The sequence below is a fragment of the Squalius cephalus genome (genome assembly GCF_949319135.1).
Source record: "Squalius cephalus genome assembly, chromosome: 16".
In the NCBI taxonomy this organism is placed as follows: domain Eukaryota; kingdom Metazoa; phylum Chordata; class Actinopteri; order Cypriniformes; family Leuciscidae; genus Squalius; species Squalius cephalus.
Window position 1 is genome coordinate 18,799,722 of NC_137137.1, and position 5,701 is coordinate 18,805,422.

At 36.3% G+C, this 5,701-nt stretch overlaps 1 protein-coding gene across 2 annotated transcripts in view; it reads right to left on the reverse strand.

The window, feature by feature from the left end:
- Positions 1-5,413, reverse strand: part of LOC307173527 (uncharacterized protein) — a 27,135-nt gene extending 21,722 nt beyond the window's left edge. For both annotated transcript variants that reach the window (XM_079896700.1, XM_079896698.1), the window contains exon 1: positions 5,343-5,413. The gene's annotated coding sequence lies outside the window, so the exon portion shown is untranslated. The remainder of the gene's footprint in view (positions 1-5,342) is intronic.
- Positions 5,414-5,701: the final 288 nt, after the last annotated feature.

Genomic DNA, 5,701 nt, shown 5'->3' on the forward strand with positions numbered 1-5,701 from the left:
AGAATGTTTCCCAAGATCTAAATAGCATTAAAACCTATAGTGAAAAAATAATTGCTCACAATTTTTAAAGATACTATATAAACTGCGATCATAAAATATATTTTTATATTTTAATCTCATGACAAGTTTGATTATTATTATTATTATTATTAAAGATACAATTATATACAATTATGTTAACTCCAAAAGAAGATATAGGTACAGTAGATTGATGAATAGAATGATGGAACAATAGATGAATAGAATGATAGATGGATAGAACGATCGATAGAACGATCGATAGAACGATAGATAGAACGATAGATAGATAGATAGATAGATAGATAGATAGATAAAAAGGGATATATTAATTTGATTAGGAATAACATAACAGATAAAACCAAGTTAAGTAAAAAAAATATATATATTTAATTTGCTTTTTTTTCCCTAATTTAAACAAACTCAAACTGAGTGACAACAAGCTCGCCTGCTGAGTTGTCAAGGTGCGTTTAACGAGAGCTCATAAAATGCTGACTTGAGCTCCATGTGGAAGTGTTTAAGTGTGTGTGTGTGTGTGTGTGTGTGTGTGTGTGTGTGTGTGTGTGTGTGTGTGTGTGTGTGTGTGTGTGTGTGTGTGTGTGTTGGATGGCAAAAGTGTGTTGTGACAGACTAATAGTCCGCTCAGGTGTTTTCTCCCTTTCCCTGTTATAAATATGGGTGGCCTTGTTTTTGCTGGGCCGGAGGGTCATGTTTTTATGAGTCAGGCTAATCAGCTCCACTGACAGCGCAAACATGATAATTACCCCACCAGTCACACACATGCACACGTTGCTTTTTCTTCATCGGAAAGATGATATTTTGAACCTCATCAAAGAAGAGGAGTGTTTGAGAAACGCAACTGAGGTGACAGGTGGTAATTAGCCAGAGAAGGGCATGACTCAGGGGTGGAGTAATCACACGACTCAGGTAGACGCCGGGTCTGTTGCGCCAATGTTTGCGACTTACTGTGTTCGCCCTTACTGTGATTATTGTGAAAAGGCCCTTCAAACATCAGCTGCCTTTCAACTCTTGTTTATAACAATATCTCACCATCTGTCCGTCTTTCTGTCACTCATCCACTGTGTTTGATAGTTAAAAAACAAAAAAGGATGGCTGAGCGGCGAATCAAAACTACGACAGGTGTTGTTCTGGCACTGAGTGTATTTACTAAGCCACATCCCTGGTGCTTTCCCCATCAAAGTAAAGAACTCCCACACTTAGCCAGATGTGTGCAACGCCTGTGTCAGTACGATGCCCTCTAACCTTTTCTGCATTGACGACGGAGTGAAGGAGAACAGCAAGAGGGCAAAATGGCAAATGGTGAGGTGCACACAGTGCCCTCCCTGCGCTATAAATCAGACAGGCAGGCAGGCCTGAATGAGCTTCTCCTGCAGTCCTCGCTGCTGGCACTACCCATCGCCATTCATCACCTCCCTCCTTTCCTTCCTGCTCTCTTAAAGGCCACAGGAAGTAGTGCAGACCATCTCACAGTCTTCACCACCCACCAGTAAGAGAGCATTTCGTCCAGCCACCCTCTCAGTGACTCTTTTGATGCTCTCGGAAAGCACCACCAATAGTGTAGCTGAGAGCAACCATACGCCGTACGGCGACCAAATAGGATTTTGCCACACACCCATCTAAAACTTCATCACCAAGGCCAATTTCAAATTACAATAGCTTTAGCTGTCAGCATGACCTAAATATACTGTAGTGAAGGTTATATCTATTATTCATATTAGGGCTATATAAATAAAATAAAAATGTTTTTTTTTTTACATTCAAATTACATATTACGATTATAAAAAAAAATGTTTTCTATTTGAATATATTTTAAAATGTAACTTATTCCTGTAATGGGAAAAACTTCAGCGGCCATTACTCAGTTCGGTGTCACATGATCCTTTAGAAATTATTCTAATGATTTGGTACATAAGAATTATTTCTTATCAATGTTGAAAACAATAGTGCTGCCTAATATTTTTGTGGAAACCATGTTACATTTTTTTTTAGGATTTATTTTTTTAATTTGATGTAGAAATCAAAATAAATGTAATAATTTCTTTTCAAAAAAAAGCCACACTTTTGAATTGATAACTTATATGGATATTGTTTTTAAATAACTATCTATGTCATATAATCTAAACTATGGTTTTTAGTAAAGTGCAATATACAAGCAAAATAACTCAAAAATATTTTTTTATGATTTCTACACATTTCATGCAATGAAGTATGACTTAAAAGTTTAACATATAAGCTATAAAAAGCTTTGTCATCTTGATAAATTCATATACTCACCTTTTCAGACACCACTGCATCACTAGTACCATGTCAAAACTGCTGTGAGCTCCTCACTAAACTTTGGGGCCAGTGTGTGAACCATTGATTGCTGGAGGAGTTAACTGCTTTGTTTCGTATGGTAAATGGCATTCTGTATATCTTTCTATTATTCAAACTGTCACTACAACATAGCCTAATCTTAGTGATACTGGAATTACTTTACCAACTAGAGGCAACATGCCATTTCAGAGTCACAGAATTACACCTTGGAGAAGCATTTATGTGCAAGTTTAGGCAGTCAAGAAACTTCAGCTCTGATCACATACAGGTCTGTAGGCATGCAAGGTAATAAGTCTACAAAAGTGAAATGGGGTGCACGATCCCCTGAGGTTCTTCTCTGGAAAGAGAATGAGAGAGAGAGAGAAAGAGAAAGAGAGATACTGTACATTTTTCACGAATCACAATATCAATGAGCTAAACATTAGCCTAAATCAAAAATGGCTGCTGTTATCCAGTTGGCCTCAAAGATTGTGATAAAGCCATAATAGCAACGGAGCTCATAAAAATCATCAGACAACAAGATATATGGACTGAAAAAAGTGTGGAGGAAATAAAAGTGTGAAAGAGGGAGAAACATAAGATCCAGAATTCAGACTTTTGTTATTACTTTAATTACTCTAGAATGTATCTGATTGAAATGTGTTACATGTGGCAGGTAGATACTGAGAGTGTGTATATTAGGGATGCAGGTGTTTTTGTGTTTTTTTTTTACCTGTTCTATTTGAAATGTTTCATGCAAAATGTGTTTTCTTGTAAATAAATTAGTAATGTATGTATAGGCCTTTCGCACCTTTCACCCATGTATTCTTTTGTAATATCTCTTTAAATAACAAAAGCAAATCATTGATGACATCATCATTCAGGAAGTGACATAATTGTTGGTTTGTAAACAACACGGCAAAGGCAAACATATTTAAGTGTTAGCAATAGATTTAATGAGTCGTCTCACTCTAAAACATTACTTCCTATTCCATACTGAAATAAGTATTATATATTTCAAAAGACGGCAAATAAATTACTGTCATGTAAGCAAACTCTCAATCCCTCACTATACTTTACTATAGCTTTTTATTTCCATCCTGTTGTTTCATTCTGTAAATTTTCTTGTCATTGTTCAAATAATCAACAGTTAATAACATTTAACTGCCCATGCTTTATTGAAGAATATTCCCTAAAAGTCTAGTATAAAAAAGTATAACAGGTAACAGGGATAATCCCTTTGTGTTGTACTTGCACTTATTGTGAAGCTAATTTGCACTATTGTTTCCCTATATTTCACATGAATTTGAGCTTCTCCACTGACGTTTTTTTTTTTCTTCTATTTATTCCCTCAGTGGTGCTCTTCTAAAATGATATTACAATTCTTGTCAAGTATGCTACTACTCCCACTGAAAAATGACAACAGCTATCTTAGCTTGTGAAGTAATGTGTGATGTTAAAGAAATACATGAATGGCCACAGCAAAGACGTGTCACAACAAAATAAATCACAAATGGAAACATTTTTGTGCTTAAATGACTCTTACTTTGCTAAAAACAAAGTTGTTAGTTGTCCTTTTGTTAATTGCATTAAATCATTCAATCTCTATGGAAGAGCTGTTTGGTGTTTAGCCTACAGTGAGGAGCAGCGATACATTTCATTGAATGTCTGGCCTGAAGGCAACAAGACCACCAGAGCAGCTTTTATTGCACTAGTACAGGCGAGTATAATAGACCTGAGCTGGTCTGATTTGGTCTTGCATTTAGGAGAACTTATATGGCTTTCTATATCTCTGTTCCTCTATTTGCTCATTTCTAAGTAGGTTTATAGCGAGGGCCCCAGTAGTTCCCTACGCTTCACCAAACAATGTCTTTAAACTCCACCGTAAATCGGTGCCAGAGAAACTGCAACAGCAAAATCCTGTTGAATTTATCGTCTCAAAGGCTTGTAAACCAATATTGAAATAGGTCTTAATGCACAAACAGCTCTGAGCTTTTAAAGGTGTTTCAGGGCACTTTGTCATTTTTCTCATTTTTGAGAATTTTCTTTTTTACTTGGTCATTCTGAAGTAGGGCTAGGTATCGAGTTCGATACTTTTTAGGCACCGACTGAATTGCCTGGATACTATTGAGTATCGAAACATGTCTTGTCGTTCGGGAACAAATTTGGACACCTAAGGGGTTCATTTCGTCAACGTCAGTGAGACAGTAAGCATGCAGCTTGATTGGCTGTGGTGGAAAAACACTAGTTTACGCTGTTGCCCAAAGAGTCAAGATATTGGTATTGAAATTTTTTAAACGATACCCAGCCCTATTCTGAAGTAGTATGTGCAATGTAAATATATTAACCTGACAAAACAGAGTTAATCGCTTCCATCTTGCATCATAAACGCAAAATTGTACCATAATCTCACGAATATTCATATGTAAAGTGCACATATTTGTATGCATTTGGATGGATACTGAAATATAGAATAGGTCTATAAAAGATGATGGAATTCTTGATATGTATAGGTTGATTTTTCTTGTATTTATAATGAATTAGATTGTTTAACGCATCATGTTTTTTAATGCATTTATATTAACATTGACCTAAGTTCTGTTTTGTGTTACTATACTACATATATAAATGAGATCACAATGAAAATTGAAACATTTTGTTCCTGCTGAGGCAAAACTTTGAGACGCAGAGCGTTCAGTTTGTGCGTGTGTGTGTGTGTGTGTGTGTGTGTGTTTTGTCTGATTTTAAACCATTCCAAAGCTTTGTGAAAATCAGTTCTTATCCCCCTTGAGGATTTTCAAAGGTAAGCTCCCTTTTTTTTAACCCGATTTTTTGAAGCACATTTAGATTTACAATGACAAATGCTCGAAGATTAGCTCTCCGTAACCCAGCTCTTATGAAAATTTACAGTTCTGCATTAATATTAATGGATTATTCTCACCTGCTCGGTTTCATAAATAAGCAGAGTTTTTGTCAGGCCCTGTGTAGATCACCTGGATGGTGCTTACCTCACCCTGAGCCTCTGTAGCCTCACACATCCGTTTTGTGAATTAATTGGAGAAATTGCAAATCAGGTAGCTGGCCAAATAATTCATTGTCAGATCCAATCAATACACAGGGTAAATCAACTCATTTAATTTATAAATGATCTTAAATAGATCAAGCGACCAATTAAACAATTAGCATACATTTAGCGATTAATTAATAAGAGCATTAATCATGTCATTACAGTTGAGATTTTTGAAGGCAGCAAGTTTTTGAAAGTGCCAGGCGTGCTGGCGCGGAGGCAATACGTTATGTGCGGAGAGTGCAGCCAGTGACACAGAGAGATTTACTGTGCTAAAAGCAATGCAATTAGGAGAGAGGT